This window comes from Sturnira hondurensis, unplaced genomic scaffold (assembly GCF_014824575.4).
Source record: "Sturnira hondurensis isolate 20B ecotype Veracruz unplaced genomic scaffold, ASM1482457v3 Scaffold0009244, whole genome shotgun sequence".
NCBI classification, from domain to species: domain Eukaryota; kingdom Metazoa; phylum Chordata; class Mammalia; order Chiroptera; family Phyllostomidae; genus Sturnira; species Sturnira hondurensis.
Genome location: NW_028081875.1, coordinates 3804118 through 3822440, shown reverse-complemented (window position 1 = coordinate 3822440; position 18323 = coordinate 3804118).

The window sequence follows — 18323 nt, the reverse complement described above, 5'->3', positions numbered from 1 at the left end:
TTCACTACCCACAGGTAAATTGGGCCCTCCTGGTGCTGATTCCCTGGTAGGTGTTTTTGTGTGCATTCTAAGACCCTTTGGGTCTCTTCAACAAACTCTCCTGTGAGGCTGGGAGTTTCTCCTGTCCCATATACCCCTACAGGTTTTTTCAGTCAGAGGTTTTGGGGCTTTATTTCCTTGTGCTGGAACCCCGGGTTGCATGGTCTCTCTCACTCCCCAGTTGTTCCTTCCAGTTTATCTGCACACAAATGTGGTACCACCCTATCTGCCAGTGGCCTCCTTGCCTGCTGTGGTCCTCCAGCCACCACCTTGCCATGTGTCCTCTCCATCCTGGCTGCCCATCTCCGCCCTTCCAACCAGTCTGACTGAATGCTTCTTCTTTAACTCCTTGGTTGTTGGGCTTCCATACAGTTTGATTTTCCGGCAGCTCTGGTTATTTTTGTTTCTAAACCTGTTGTTGTGCTTCTTTTGGTTGTGCACAGAGGCAAAGTGCATGTACCTACACCTCCATTTTGGCCAGAAGACTGGCCTTTTGTATAACTACATTTTACTCAATTGAGAAAAAAAAGATAAAAAAAAACATAAACAAAGAAATGTTTTATAAAAGTCTCAGAATTGAATGTTAAAACACAATTTGTAAAACAAACCCAACTCCTCACCAGAAACTGACTTAGGGCCACGCATTTAATAATCTGAAGAGTTTCTGATGGTAGAAGGAGCCGGGAAGGAAAGTCCCTTTGATCGTAACCCTAATGCTTCACTCTATATTCTGCTGAGCACTTACTAGCCACAAAGCCTTCATCAGGTAAAGTCACCTAGATTAACATAATCTGTGAATTGTTTTGATCTGTCAAAATTAAGAAGAAGAAGAATGAACCACACAGGTGGTTTAGAGGCTCTAATAAGTTTCACCCCCTGGGGTAAGAGCTTTCACAATTACAACATCAAAAATACCAAGAAAGAGAAACAATCTTTGTACCAAACATTTCAGCTTCATTTCAAAGATTTGCCATAAGCAGCTTTCTACAAGACATGCCTCACTATTCCCTGACTAGTTCCCTTTTGTTTTATTTGTGTGTTTTTTACATTTTCATTATGAGGATTTGTCTCATTTTTCCTACCAGGTTTTTATCTAACCAACCTAGATTTGCATATTTAGAAAATGAAGACCAGCTATTCCACTGTTTTTAAGCAGCTGTTTTCTCCTCTTCTTTCTCTCCCCCTACCCGACACTCATTCTTCACAGTCCTCTGTCTACTGAGTTTATATATTGAATGACTGAATGTTACCTATAGATGAACTAGATTTTGCTTACTTGCCACTTAGTAATAACACAACAATAAGTACTCTATTATATGTATATATTAAGACTATACTGCCATAGTACTCATAATAAGAAATTAATCCTATTACATAATTAGTTCTGAAAGCAAGAGCTGCAGATCAATGATTCTAAAACCAGCATTGTCATCTGGGCTTAGCGGATTTCCCCAAGTTTACTTGCCAGCTCTTTACACCAAAGCAAGCAATGCAGTGAGTAGGGCAGAAATTTTAGTGCCCTGCATCACACCCCTTCAGCCTTCTTTCATGTCAGCTGCTGCTGAGGTGGACTATTACCTTATGGGCTCAAGGTCACACACACAGCATTTCACCTTCAAGACCATGGTCTTTGGCTTTTTAGTTTTCTGCCTTGGCTTCTTCTCTAAAGTGGCAGGGGAGTTCAATTCAAATTCATAGGCACAACCTGTAAATATAGGGGAATACCCCAACTAACACAGAAAAGAGTTGGTGGTAGAGCCCTAGCCTCTCCTTTCTGTAAAATTCTTGGAGGAACTCTGTGCCCTTTTCAGAACTCCCTGTGAACTCAGGGTTCAGCTGCTTCCAGCATTGTCTCACTGTTCTGGCCTTCCTTCTTTTCCTGGTTCACTCTCCCTGTTCCCTCACTCCTACTTCCTGGGCTCACATCACAGATAAACCACCTGCATCCAAGTCCTTATCTCAGGCTCAGCTTTCTGAGAATACCACAGTAAGAAAGCTGCCTAGACAGGCATTTTACAGCATTTTTCATAGAAGAGTATAACAAACTCAGGATGGACCAACCATTCTTTAAAGGGAGTTTATGGCTGACATTGACACTGGGTTAGCCAGTCTTAATGGCTTTAAAGATGTGGTCTTTGTAGCTCAAAATGCCAGGGTTTTTTAAAAGTGAGATAAATTTACATATAGTAAAATATATAATTATAAGTGAATAATTCAACAAATATTGACATATATACCCTAATGCAACCAATATCTTAGTTAAAATATAAAATGTTTTCCATACCCCACAAGTTCCTCCATTCCCCTTTTAGTCAATGGCAATCACAGATATTATTTCTATTACTTTGGATTAGTTTGGTCTGTTCTTGAACTTGATGTAAACATATTCATAGAATATGTAGTCCTTAGGATCTAGCTCCTTTTGCTCAACATAATGTTTTTGAGATGTATCCAGTTCATTACATGTATCAATAGTTCGTTCCATTTAATGCTGAGTAGTATCTCATTGTTTGAATGTACCACAACTTGATTTCCAATTTGTCTGTTGATTAATATTTGTGTTCCTTATGTTTGGTGGCTATTATGAATAAAGCTGCTATGAACATTCATGCACAAGTCTTTGTGTGTATATAAGGGGATATACACTTTAATTTATCTTGGGTTAATACCTAGGAGTGAGTGACTGGTAGTTTAACTTTTTAAAACTGTTTTCCAAAATGACTGTACCATTTTATATTCCCACAAATAGGTGTAGATGATTTCAAGTTGCCCTGCTTTCTTACTGATATTTTCATTTTTTATTTATAGTCATTCTTATCAATGCAGCCAAATTGTTCTTTAAAAAGAATGTAATGGTTTGGATTGTTGTTTAGGGTAAATGTTATTGACCTCCTCATGGCGAACAGTTCTATACTTCCCATGTCATTGATATTGAACTTGACTACATGACTTGGTTTGGCCAATGGAAGATTAACAGAGATGATAAGCAAAAGTGTGTGATGCCCTTGTGTAGTGAGCTTTGTCTTCTAATGCTTATGCCAATACCATCACAAGATGTCCCAGCTAATTCACTGATACAGTAAGAAGAGATATGGAGAAGAGCTAGATCCTAACTGCTGCTCTGAGCTAAACACTATTGATACCAGGCACCTTGGTATTTTGAGAATAAGTCATTGTTTTAGGCCAATGGGTGGTGGAATGATTTGTTATAGAGCATTACTATGGCAGTGATTGATTGCTGCAATAGAGACAGGTGTTCTTGTCAAGCTCATCAAACTATCTAGAAGCATAACTATGCCACTCCCAACTAAACTGACTACAAAAGTCTGCTTTTAGCCAATATAGTGAATAGCTACATTCCAACTACTTCAGTCAACTTTGAACTCCTTGCCTCTTAATATTCATGAAAGGCTTGATTAACACAAACAATATTTACAGAGGAATTCCTGAATGCTATATCACTCATCCAATGTCTGAGTTCTCTAAATTGTCTCTCTGCTTTAATGTCAGGTGGCAGAGAGCTATGCCCTAGAACTGAATTGTTTTCACTCTTCCAAAATAGCTTCTGTGAAGTTGTACTTTGGCATTACCACATCAACATACATTGGAGGAAATCAATGGAAAAGTTTTATGACAGTTGTGCTTGTATCTTCTATAGGACATTGTTGGGATGTTCTCTGAAATGCCAAGGATAGAAAATTATTTCTAGTTTCTGTACCAGAGACCACTAGAATCTCTTCATGAGCTCTGATTGTGAATTGTGACTGGTCCAATTTCTTTCTTAACATTGACCAGCACAAAATTCAGATCAAATCTGTAGTCCACTATTTAACCTTTGAGAATGCATTTTTTTTGAACCTAGGCCTTCTGTAAGTCTCTTAAGAAAGCCATATAGTTTTTTAATTAAATTTATTGGGGTGACATTTGTTCATAGGTTCATATAGAATTCAGGTGTACAATTTAATGATACATGATCTGTGTATTGCACTGTGTACTCACCACCCAAAGTCAAATAATCTTTCTTAATTTTGCTTCTATATACTAATATTCTTACTCAAGTAATTTCAAATTGTATTTAGTCTTCATTTTTTTGTGTGGGTTTTGGTGGGGATTCGGTTGTTGAATGTGGTAATAGTCATCTCTTGTTCTACCATTCACCCAGCTGCCTGGTTTCATCATAGGGCCCTCCACATAGTTACTGTCATCAATTTCACTTCTAAGTTCCATTACTTTGTCTACTTTAGTTCAACAAACATGCACTAAGCAGACACAATGTGCCAACATTGTTGCAGGCACTAACAAAAGAAGTGTGAATGTGATTGATTCTTGCCCTCAAGGCATTTGTAATCTATTGAGGGGATTAGACAAGGCTTGATTATCTACATCTCCTCAACTATAAATTTAGAATAACAGGAGTACCTGTGCCATAGATTGTTGAGGGGGTCAAGTTAGAATGACATAAATAGAGTGGCCTTCAGTAAGTGCTTGTTGAGTTTTATTATAACTAATATTGTTGTATTCTTATTTCTTGACTATTTTGACAAATAGTGTCTCTAACGTCTAATCACACTGAATAGCCCGTGAATGCTTTCACTAGAGTAATCTTTAAGAAATATCCTTTTTTATTATAAATATCTATATACATAAATATATTTAGGGAAATACATAATACACAGACAAACATATGGGAGTAAATAAAAATTACTCCCTCTACTCCTTAACATCTTGGTGAGTTTATTTCCAGATTTGCCCTTTTCTGCACATACATATGGTTCAGTTCAGAAGAGGAATATAGACTCTGGGATCTGATGCCAGACTGTTCAGATTGGAATTCCACTTCTACCACTTATCTTTAACAAAGTATTTCATCCTTCTCTGCCTCTGGGTTCTCAACTTTAAAACAAGATATTCAAGTGGCTCTCAGTCCAAGAAAATTGACACTCATTCCAAACGAGTTGCAAGACCAGGATGTAGGATTTGCAAAGGAGGTGACTGATGCTGGTTATGTAACTTTAAAAAAAAGATTTTATATATTTATTTTTAGAAGGAGAGGAAGAGAGTGAGAAATAGAGGGAGAGAAACATCAATGTGAGAGAGAAAGGTTGATTGGCTGTTTCTTGCATACACCCTGACTGGGAATAGAGCCTGCAACCCAGGTATGTTCCCTAACCAGAAATTGAACCAATGACCTTTTGATTCACAGGCTGGCCCTCAATCCACTGAGCCACACCAGCCAGTGCTGGTTATATGACTCTTTTTTTTAATAGTAAAGTCTTTTTTTTTTACAGATTTTGTTTATTTATTTTTAGAGAGAGGGGAATGGGGGGAGAAAGAGAGGGTGAGAAACATCAATGTGTGGTTGTTTCTCACATGGTCCCTACTGGGGACCTGGACCTCAATCTGGGCATGTGCCCCAACTGGGAATCTAACTGACAAACCTTTGGTTCAAAGCTTGCGTTCAATCCATCGAGCTACACCAGCCAGGGCCAGTTATGTGACTCTTAATTGTTCCAACGTGGAAGTTGAATAAAAGGGTTGGAGGTTTTTGGAGAAGGAATGAGAAAAATTGTGGAAAGTACTTGCTGCTATATGTCCTGCATGTGTGCTCACAGGTGAAAGAGTTGGGTGGTCCCCCATTCACCTCAAGTCAAGGCCTTTGTAGAAAAGTCAAAGGGCATAATGAGTCTGCTGTGGTTGTGGAGACATAGAAGACTAGTCTGACCTAAGCCTGTAAAGTAGCAAGGGACAAGTTAGCTGTTCTGCAGTAGAGGCAAACTGAGTGGGTGCCCTGAGGACCTTCACTCCCAGAGTCTGGAAGGACATAAGAGTCATGAATATTTCTCATGGGTCATCCATGAAAGAGACTCTTCATGGTATCATTCTAGAAGCTGCCTGGGAGTCATCTGGACAAGAAAAACAATCACAGCTAAAAAAAGTTGTGATTTGTCTGCTCAGTGCATGTTTGCTGAACTAAAGAAGTCAAATACCATCAGAAGCCTTTGGCTGAGGGAGGAATCATAAGTGACTACCTGAAGAGAGTTCCATTAATCAGCAATAAGGGAACCAAAGAAGTCAAATCCGTAGGGAAGTGAGAGAACCCACCAACATTGCCATTGAAGAAGAGGATCAATTTTAAAACACCTACTGACCCAGAGAGTGCCAAAACAAGCTACCCACCTTATCCAGTGATCAAGTAACAACTTCCCTGCCTCTTTCACCCCTTCTTCCCAAATCAGCTCTTTCCATCTACTCACAGTGTTCACTTTTCCAGGCAGGAAGAGAAAAAAATAACCATGAATCGTGTGTAAAGTTGATTACATCCTTGACTACACACATTAATTATTGAGTAGAGAATTCTTTTTTTAATCTTCACCTGAGGATATGTTTATTAATTTGGGGAGAGTGAAAGAGAGAGGACAATATGAGAGAGAAACATCGATTAGTTGCCTTTCATCCACACTTCTACCAGGAATCAAATCCACAACATAGGTAAGTGTCCTAAACAGAAATTGAACCCACAACCTTTTTGCTATCTGGTAGGACATTCCGATCAACTGAACAACCCAGCCAGAACAGCATTCCATTGAATGAAAGTGGCCAGAAAATTCACAAGACACCCTAATTTTTATCTATGGACAAGAGGAGAATGAGTCCAAAAATAAGTGTCAAAGGACAATGGTACAAACAAAACTACTTTAGGAGTACATCCTATAAGCCATGCCTTATTCATCCTATTAGTTACATCTGTTTCATGGGGTTGTCCTATTGAAGAAATGACACTTAGAGTAGTACCTGGCAAAATTATAGTACCAACAATCCATTACCACTTTAATTAGCGACTTAATTACATCTATGAGAGTTTGAAGTTTAACTTCACAAAGAGTTACATTTTATAGTATAGTTTTAATAAAACTAGAATGTAGATTTGTACTATTTTAGTCACCTATTCACAACTCATATCATTAAACATTTTTTGAAAACATTTTTTGATGATTACAAATGTTCTATTCCACAGTGGCATAACAATAATCAATGAAATCATTTGGTTGCTTCTGGACAATTTGAGAATTGTCATGCTAAGATACAGTTCAGTCTAGCAACAATCTTCCTTTCTGGTCTTAGAGCCTTCTACATCATGCTTCAATTAAGTTGGAATTTTTGCCTTATTCTGAACAGAAGCAGTAGCTTTAGCATCTTAATTTGTTTCTCACACTATTCACCAGCTATTTTTAAAATCCTATCAATTCTTCAAGAAAATTTTAAATTCTGTAACTTGATTGCAAGAAGCTTCCCTTGATTTCTTCCTCTCCTTTTCCTACCTCCAAATGGAAATATTTGCTTTGCCATCTCCTGTGGTGGAACTTGGAACTTTCCATGGTACCATTTATTCTTGGTTTTCTGAGATCATTATTTGAATGTGTGCCTAATCTCTTTGTCTAGATAATAAGCAGCTTAAAGTCAGAGAATGTCCTTTTTCCTTATGACATAAATTTATTCACCAATATTTGAACATACACACTAAATGTCAGATATTGTATCATGTGAGAGACTATTAAATAAATGAGATACAAGTTCTATCACTAAGGATGACCTTGTCTGGTATGGAAAATAGACTCAGTAGAAGGTTGTTTTATTTTTCCACATATGTTTTTCCCTTTCCTGCAAAAGGATTATATCCACTGACATTAGGCTTGACTTATTTATTGACTTGTTTGGTGTATCAGTTTGCTGTTGCAACAAAAATAATAGCTCCAAATCTTAGTGGCTTAAAGTGACATTCATAGATTAGGTCACAATTCTATGGATTGCTGATCTGAGTTAAACACAGTTGTGTGGTTCTTTAGCTGCTCCTGCCTCAGTTCGCTTGTGTGACTATAGTCAGCTGGGGGCTCAACTGTGCTAAGTTATCTAGGATGGCCTCACTTACAGAACAGGGGGTTGGCAAGCCATTGGCAAGGGTATCTTTGTTATCCTCCATGTACTTCTCTAACAGGTTAACTTAGGGTCATTATAGGATGGGCAAAGAATTCCAGGAGCAACAAGAGAAGACAAGCCTCAGCACATAAGTAGTTTTCAAACCTTTGTTCATATCACTAAAAGAATGGAAAGATTTTGCCACATACATGGAAACAGAAAATTTATGATTATGATGTGCCAATCAGAACTGAAGTTTAATAAGAGAGCAGTAAGTATGATAGGCAGAAACAAATAAGATTGAAAAACATAGAGAGAAAATAAACAAGTAGAAGCAACCAACAAGAGAAGAACAGAGTAGAGATAAAGATTGGAGCTGGGATTCTAAGTGAGTTCAAGAACTCTTAGCAGCTTTAAGTATCATTTCAAGTTCAACTTTATATTACAAAAATTATGATAATAAAGTCCCTTGTTACTAACTGACTCAAGTGAACCTCTGTTCCTTGTAATCAAAGAGATTTACTAGAGAAAGAAGTAGTGCCAGGAGTGGTATTGCATGGAATCAGGTGTTTCATAAGAAATGCAGGATATTCCAAATAGGCAATCAGAGCAGTGAGTAAGTCTCCAGAACCTGGAAGATAAGGTTAAGATTCCATTTTAAATAGCAATGCAATTGTACATTAACCTATTATTTGTGGTTATCTATGACTCAGACCACCTCTACAGACAAGTCTTTGGGGGTTTGGGTAGTTACAGAGCAGTTTAAAGGGGATAGGATACAGAGGGCAGCAGGTATCAAATGAGCCCTCTAAAGAGCAGTGAGTGATTCGCAATGGCTATAGAATGAGTTTTGTATGTGGGTAAGAAGACCTTGTGCCCATCAGTAAATGAATGAATCAAAAAACCATGGTACATATACACAATGGAATTCTATGCAGCAGAGAGAAAGAAGGAGCTCCTACCTTTTGCAACAGCCTGGATGGAACTGGAAAGCATTATGCTGAGTGAAATAAGCCAGGTGTTGAAGGACAAATATCATATGATCTCACCTTTAACAGGAAGTTAAACAACAAAACAAACAAGCAAGAAAAATATAACTAAAGACACTGAAATAGAGAACAGGAGGACAGGAACCAGAGGGGAGAGGGGAGGGAATTTCAGGGGAAATAGGGGAGGGATTTAGAGGAACAAATACAAAGGGTACATGGTCAACAACTAAGAAGGGTGGAAATGGGAGGGAGGGAGGGGGGAGCATGGGGGGTGGGATAGAATGAAAGTAGTAGACAGAAAACTGTACTTGAAAAATAATTAAATAAATTTTAAAAAGAAAGAAGAAAAAGAAAAAAAAGAAGACCTTTGGGAACACAGTGCAACCCTACTGAATGATACCATTCCTGCTTATAGGTGACACAAAGAGTCCATTGAAAAGCAAGTCTGAAAACGACCAGGTGCATTGCTGAATTTGAGCATGGGCCAGATTCCCAATACCAGCATTTCCTATGACCCAGGTTAAGTATCTGATAGATAAGAACTGGGACTATGCCAATAAATATGCGTATATCTGGAAGAGGTCCAAAGATTTGGAGACCTGTGCACACCTTACACTCTTCCTGAACACTCCACACTTTAGCCTCTCCCTCCACCCGCATCCCCTCACACAGGCTTCTCTTTCTATGTTAAGAAAGGTGAAGACCAACACAGGCCCCTCAGGTGACTTTTACTATGATTTTCTCTTTTTTCAAGTACAAGTACAGTTGTCTTCTTTTCCCACTACAACTCTCCCCCACTCCACCCAGCTCCATGTTGTACCCTCAATCCTACCTCATTTGGCTTTGTTCTTTATACAGGTTCCCTAATGACACTCCCCCTTCTTTCCTCTGTCATTCCTTTCTCCCTTCCCCTCTAGTTACTGTCAATTTGTTCTTTATTCCAATGTCTCTGGTCATATTTTTGATTGCTTGTTTGTGTGTTGATTAGGTGCCACTTGTAGGTGAGATCATATGGTATTTCCCTTTTACCACAAGGTTTATTTTATGTAGCAAAATGCTCTTCAGTTCCATCCATGCTGTCCCAAAGGATAGGAGCTCCTTCTTTCTTTTTGCTGTGTAGTATTCCATTGTGTAAATTTCCCATAGTGTTTGATCCACTCATTTACTGCTGGACACTCAGGTTGCTTGGCTAGCACTTGGCTATTGTAAATTATGCTGCTATGAACATGGGGATGCACAGGTTCTTTTGAATTGGTGTTTCAGGGTTCTTAGGGTATAATCCTAGCAGTGGAATTTCCAGGTCAAAAGGCAGTTCCATTTTTTGTTTTCTGAGGGAATTCCATACTATTTTCCATAGTGGCTGCACCAGTCTGCACTCCCATCAACAATGCATTAAGGTTCCCTTTTCTCCACAACCTGTCTAGCACTTGTTGTTTGTTCATTTAGTTGTGATGGGCATTCTGATTGGTGTGAAGTGGTATTTCATTGTGGTTTTAATTTGCACTTCCTGATGGCTAGTGATGCTGAGCATCTTTTCATATGTCTCTGGGCCTTCTGTATACTCCTTGGAGAAGCATCTGTTCAGGTCCTTTGCTCTTTTTTAATTGGATTGTTTGTCTTCCTGATGTGGAGTTGTGTGGATTTTTTTATATATTTTGGAGATCAAACCCTTGTCCAAGGTATCATTGGCAAATATATTTTCCTATACAGTTGGTTCCCTTTTTATTTTGCTGATGCTTTCTTTAGCCATACAGAAGGTTTTTTTTATTTTGATGAAGTCCTATTTGTTTATTCTTTCCTTTATGTCCCTTGCTCTAGGGGACATATCAGTGAAAATACTGCTATGTGGAATATCTGAGATTTTCCTGCTTATGTTCTCCTTTAGGACTTTTATGGTGTCATGACTTACATTTAAGTTTTTTACCCATCTTGAGTTTATTTTTGTGAATGGTGTACAAGGTGGTTGAGTTTTATTTTTTTGCACTGAAATCTCTTAAGGATTCGGAATCTCTGGTCCAGATTTCACCACACCATTTGTTGAAGAGGCTATTTTTACTCCATTTGATGCTTCTGCCCCCTCTGTTAGATATTATTTGACTATACAGGCTTGGGTTTATTTCTGCTCTCTCTATTCCATTCCACTGGTCTGTCTGTTCTTATGCCAGTACCAGGCTGTTTTGATTACTATGGCTTTGTAATATAGTTTTATATAAGGTATCGTGGTCCCTCCTACTTTGCTTTTCTTTCTCAAAATTGCAGCTGCTATTTGGGGTCTTTTATGGTTCCATATAAATTTTTGAAGTGTTTGTTCTATGTCTGTGAAATATGCCATTGGTACTTTAATAGGTATTGCATTGAATCTGTAAATTGCTTTGGGTAGTATGGGCATTTTGATGTTAATTCTTCCAATCCATGAGTATGGCATATGTTTCCATTTGTTTGTGTCTTCCTTAATTTCTTTTTTCAGTGTTGGGTAGTTTTCTGAGTAAAGGTCTTTTACTTCCTTGGTTAGGTATATTCCTAGGAAATTTTTTTTTTCCTGATTTGTTTCTGATATATCACTGTTGGTATACAAAAATGCACTGAATTTTTGAATGTTGACTTTGTATCCCACTGTTTTGTCAAATTCACTTACTAGGTTGAGGAGTTTTTTGGTGGAGTCTGTAGGGATTTCTATGTACACTATCATGTCATCTGCAAACAATGACGTTTTTACTTCCTCCTTTACAATTTGGTTGCCTTTTATTTCTTTTTCTTGTCTGATTGAGGTGGCTAGGTGCAGGGGACTGATTTGTTTTGGCCTGGCAAATTTGACTCAGCTCCGTATAGAAAACCTACAGAAGAGAAGTGGTGGGCAGAAGCCAGACCTTCAAACCGAGTTTTCCTGTGGGAATTAGGCCTAGAAAATGAATACATATTGTTATGGCTTGCTCTTGCTAAAAATCCATCACCCGGGTCTAAAACAACAAATGTGTATTGTCTATCTTCGAGGTAATTTCCAAAGCCTGTATGAGTCCTCCCAAGGACAGAGCTAATCAGCTCATCACCATTCCTCTATGTATGTTATTTTCATTTTTTTGATTGTACCTAAAATGTAGACAATAATATTCTGTGTAATAGATAACAAGTCTTTCTCTAATGTAAGACCCCAGGAAAAAAATAAAAGCATGTCTAGACAAGGGTCGAGGCACTCCCCTCTCGAGGGAGTGGCGAAGGCATCCATAGGCACTCTCCCCTTGAGAGAGTAGTCATGCCTTTCCCTTTTTCTTCACAGGATTGTTGTTGCCTGTGCATTCATTCTCACTACCAGCCACAACAGGTGGACTCTGCTGGACAGGGTCTGCCACAGCTAGGACTTCCAATACTATGTTTAATAGAAGTGATGAAAGCACACAACTTTGTCTTCTTCCAGATCTTAGTGGGAAAGCTTTTAGTTTTTATCCATGGAGTATGATGTTGACTGTAGGTTTCTCATATATAGCCTTTATTATGCTGTGGTATGTTACTTCTACTCTCATTTTTTCTGAGTGTTTTTCTCATAAATGGGTTTTTTTCTGAGTGTTTTTCTCATAAATGGGTGCTGTACCTTATCTAATGCTTTTTCTGCATCTATTCATATGATCATGTGTCTTTTCTTTCTTTTTGTTTATGTTATGTATTACTTTTATTGATTTGCAAATATTGTACCATCCTTGCATCCCTGGGATGAATCCTACTTGATCATTATGTATGATGTCTTTATTGTATTGTTGGATGCAGTTTGCCAATATTTTGTTGAGGATTTTAACATCTATGTCATCACTGATATTGACCTATAGCTTTCCTTCTTTGTTGTGTCTTTATATGGTTTTTGCATTAGTGTGATGCTGGCCTCATAAAAAAAGTTTGGGAGTCCTCCCCTCTTTTTGGATTTTTTGGAATAATCTGTGAAGGATAGGGTTTAGCTCTTCCTTAAATGTTTTGAAAATTGTCCTGTGAAAACATACAATCCAGGGATTTAGTGTTCTGGAAGTTTTTTGATCACTGCTTCAATTTCACCAGCTGTTATCAGTCTGTTCAGGCTTTCTACTTCTTCTTCATTTGACTTTAGAATATTTATGTGTTTATATGTAAGGTGGTTCTTGATAGGTACTTATTCATTGCCACTTTACTCTCTTTGTACATGTATTCCCCTCTCTCTCTCTCTCACTCTTTTTCTTCATCCTCTTAAACCAGTCCCTTTAGTATATTTTGCAATGCTGGTTTGATGCGGGTGTATTCTTTTAGCCTTCTTTTGTCTGGAAAGCTCCTTACTTCACCTTTCATTTTAATTGAGAGCCTTGCTCAGTAGAGTAGTCTTGGTCGCAGGCCTTTGCTTTTCATTATTTGGTATATTTCTCTCCATTTCTGTCTGGTTTATAATGTCTCTGTTGAGAAGTCTGCTGCTAACCTTATTGGGGCTCCCTTGTATGTTACTTCCTGTTCCTCCCTTGCTGCCTTTAAATTTATCTCTGTTTCCCTCCCATCTGGGGGCTGGCCCAGCACCAGGATACTTGCATCTACTCTCTCAGCTCTCTCCCCAAAGCCTCAGTCTTTGGTCTCTCCTCAGGTGTCACCAGCCCACTCTGTCCCTGCCTTTGCCAGAGCCCAGGGTAAGTAGCTGCAAATGAAAATTTTTGTATTTGCCCTTTAAGCATCTGTTTGCATCTCTGCCATCTGTCTCTGGCATGGAGCAAATCTGATACTGGTTGTTATCTGTATGCGTTTTGGCTCTGGTGCTCTAGGCTAGAGATCCCAGCTTAGGGTTTTGACCCCACTCTTCTTGGGGTGATCTAACCTGCCACTTAATTATCTCTCTGGTGCTTCCTCCTGTGGGTGCCAGCCAGCCTTCTCATGTCTTCGCTGCACTCCTTAGTAGTAAGGTTGTTCTGAAGCTGATTCTTCTATTTGTCCATGGTTATAAGGATTCTCTCTGGCTATTGTTCAGTTGCTTGTTCCGGGTCATTTCTCCACAATTTAGTTGTCATCCAGATTGGTCCTGGGAGGAGGTTAGAATACTTCCATTCACTCCTATGCCATTTTGCCTATAGCACAGTTCTTTGATCCACTCATTTGCTGATGGGCACATAGTTTACCTTCTGCACTTGGCTATTGTAATCAAAGAACCTATGCACCTCAATTTTCATAGCAGCACAATTTACGATAGACTTTTTACTATTTTTGTAAGTCTGTGGCTTTGGCATGCTTCACCCTTGCCTCTTTCTCAGAGAAGTGCCCTCAGGCTCTTGGAGCCAACTTTAGGGAGTGCCTGCAAGTGAATCTAAGCTTGTGCACCCAATTCCAATATGGGGGATTTTTGCCCCCACCACCAAGCAATTCTCTGACACCATCTGGGTGTTCCATATTCAAATTCAATTTTAACACTATGTACATGGAGATAGTGTCAGACTTACAGGTTAAGGTCTCAGGCCTACAAGACTCTCCTTGCTCCTTCCCCCTTTGGATAGCTTTCCTAAATCCAGGTTATTATCTGTGCTTCCACTGACTGGCTATAGAGGTTGTTGAAGTCCAACCCCTTCCTTGAGCTTAACTTGTTACAGTGGCTCACAGAACTCAGAGAAACATTTTATTCTCCAGGTCACTGATTTATTATAAAAGGATGTAACTCAGGAACAGATAGATGGAAGAGATGCATGGGTAAGATATGGGGATAGGGGGCAGAGCTTCCATGCTGTCTCTGAAGAAACCACTCTCTCTAAACCTCCAAGTGTTCACATCCAGAAATTTTTGGTTTTTGTGGAAGCTTCATTAGAAAGCATGACTGATTGGATCATTGTCCACTGGCAACTGAGTTCAATGTCCAACCTCTCCCCTGGGAGGCTGGGGAAGGGCTGAAAGTTCTAGTCCTCATAGGATTAGTTCAACTGGCAACCAGCTCTCATCCCTAGGTACAGTCTGGAAGTAGCCTCATTAATGTAACAAAAAATACCTTGATCCTCCTCTTAGGAAATTCCAAAGTTTTTGTGAGCTCTGTGCCAGAAATGAGGATGAAGACCAAATATACATTTCTTCTTATAGAAGCCTGAGCAGCACCGTAAGCATTTTGTCCCATACCCATCCTGTATCCCCTACTCCCTTACTGGTTCACCCAGGAACATTTCCGTAGCACACCAGTCTTTATTTCAAGATCACCTTTTAGGGAACCAGATGTAAGGCATAATAAAGTGGGTTTAGAAGCTTCTGGTCAAGATGTCAATATAGGCAGACATAGCTCATTTTTTTCTCACAAGCACATCAAAATTACAACTAAAATATAGAACAACCATTACTCGGAATCATCAGAAATTGAATTAAATGGAAGTCTAACAACTATGGCATTAAAGAAACCACATATACGGAGACTGGTAAGAGGAGCAGAGACACAGATCAGGTTGGTCTTTTAACCACTTGTTATGGATAAAAATTTGGGAAGGATGTCTCAGCAGCAAACAAGCCCAGGCCCACACCAGGTTCCCCAGTCTAGGGTTCTAGTGCCAGGAAGATAAGTCCTCACAACTTCTGGCTGCAAAAACCAGTAGAGATTGAGTCAGTGGAAGAAACTGCTGGAGTTCCTCTTAAAGAACCCATACATGCACTCGTCTACTCAGACTCATTCCCTCTGAGCTCCAGCACTGGGGTAGCAGCTTGAAGGGCACAGAGAAATACTGGGAGAAGCTGAAGTGTTTGACATTGGGGCAAGCAGAGACCACTGTCCCTTTTCTGAGCTCTCCACTCACAGAGCCATGGTGCCAGCAGGCTGGTGCCATTTGGAGACTCCATCAACCTAGCTAACACTCTTTGACCCACATTGGAGATCCCGACAGTCTCCACTCCACCCATTTTATGGGCCCACCCAAGCTGCTTTTGCATATGAATGGCTAGTCTTGATTTGTGCTTCACAACTTCCTAAATCCTATCAAATAAGCAACAACTGGCTTCAATGAACTCCAGGCCAGGCACTAGCAGCAGCCAAATTAGCCTCACAGTTTAACTTCACCTGGGAATCCCCAAGCCCCGCACAATAAGAGCCTTCTCAGATTGCATTATAGCTCAGGCAGAGTAGCCATGGGCAAAATGCAGGTGGGGGCTGATCTTGGCATGCACCACCCAAGAAGTCCCAGGGCCAACACACCTAGTGGAAAGTTCCAGACTATTTGGGAGCACCATCACCCTGCCCTTGCACAGCTGATCCTTCACATAAGGCAAAGGCTGGTGGCAAGTGGTCACAGCCAATCCCTGCAGCTGACTGGCCTGGGTAAATTCCTCCCATTTATCTGCCAATAGTGACCAAGTCTCAGCTACAAGAGGAGGGTATACTCAGCCTACATGGAGGATGCACCTAGAGTACCCAGCATGGGTGATAGGGAAGTCTGTGCCAGTGGACCCTACAGGACACCTACAACATTAGGCCATACTACCAAGATAGGAAGTCAACGCAGGTCTACCTAATACATCAAAATAAACACGGGGTGGGGGCTATAAAACAAAACAAACAAACAAAAAACACGGCCCATATGAAAGAACAGTACAAAACTCCAGAAAAAGAGCTAAACAAAATAGAGATAAGCAATCTATCAGGAGCAGAGTTCAAAATATTGCTTGTAAGGATGCTTAAGAAACTTAGTGAGGTCCTCAATAGCATAAAAAAGATCTAGCAGAAAATGAATAATTCACTAATTGAAATAAAGAACAATTTACAGAGAAACAAAGGTAGAGTGGAGGAAGCCAAGAATGAAATCAGTGATTTGAAACATAGGGAGCAAAAACAATCAATCAGAACAACAAGAAGAAAAAATAATCCCAGAAAATGAGGATAGTATAAGCAGCCTCTGGGACAACCTTAAGAGGTCCAACATTCGCATCATAGGGGTTCCAGAAGAAGACAAAGAGCAAGAAATTGTAAATCTAGTTGAAAAAAAAAACTTTTCTAATCTGGTGAAGGAAATAGACATGCAAGTCCAAGAAATACAAAGAGTCCCAATCAAGTTGTACTCAAAGAGGACCACACCAAGCCACATCATAATTAAAATGACAAGCAGCCAGAGAAAAGCAGACAGTTATCTACGAAGGAGTTCCCATAAGTCTGTCTATCCAGAAAAACTATCATTTAGGATGGAAGGGCAAATAAAGTGCTTCCCAAACAGCATAAAACTAAAAGAATTCATTGTCACCAGGCCAGTACTACATGAAATGTTAAAGGAATTTTACTTAAGAAAAAGAAGAAAATCAAAACCAAGAACACTAAAATGACAACAAACTCACAACTATCAACAACCGAATCTAAAAAAAAAAACAAAAAAAAACTAAGCAAACAACCAGAATAGGAACAGAATCATAGGTATGGGAATCCTTTGGAGGGTTTCAACTGGGAAAGGGGAGAAAGGGAGAAATCGTGCAGGGATCAAGAAGCATAATTGGGAGGAGCAAAACAGACAAGGGGATGTTAAGAATAGCATAGGAAAGGGAGAAGCCAAAAAACTTACAGTCACAACCCATAGACATGAACCAAAGGGGAGGAGGAATTGCTGGAGGAAAGCAGGGTACCAGGCAGCAGGGGGCCAAGGGAAAAATTGGGACAACTGTAACAGTGTAATCAATAAAATATACTTAAAAAGGCAAATGAAAAAATAACATAAAATGGGTCTGGAAGCAAGTGGAGTGGGTAATATAACAGTGGAAAATTGTAACAGTGGGAAAATGTAACCCACCCCACCACACTTCTGACATTATTTCTGTAAGTGCTAGCGCTGACTAGTACATAGCTGGTGGATGAACAAGATTTGTATAAGAATCCTAGAAACTAACTTCAAAAGATACACACCCCAACCTTCAAGCATCCCAGCTGTGGGAGATTTGCTGAACTTCAACCATAGAACCAGAATGAGGTGAAGTGAGGATGACATGAAGTGGGAATGACGTGAAGACAGGATGACTAAATCAAGATGGTGCACACGAGACCATCACTTGCCTTATCAGAGTGGGCAATGCTCACCTGCATGTAGATAACTTTGTAATCCCTTCCCTTGATCTCTTTATTCTAGTGCTCTTTCCCTCCTTGTAAAAAACCACTGCCTCCAATGAGAAGTGGAGGTGGGCTTTATGATACGAGTCCCCCATTTTCCAGATGGCCAGCATCTGCAAATAAACCACTTTCCTTTACATCAGCACCTGCCTCTCAAGTATTGGCATTCATAGTGGCAGGCAACCAGACCTGTTTTTGGTTACAACAATAGTTGCTAGATAACAGAAATCTCTGTAGAGTTTAGCCTGTTGGTGTGTGTTGGGTGACCTGGTACAGAGAGTGAGAGTGGAGAACTTGACAAAGTGTGGTCACTGATTTGGTGCTGGATGGAAAGAGTGTAA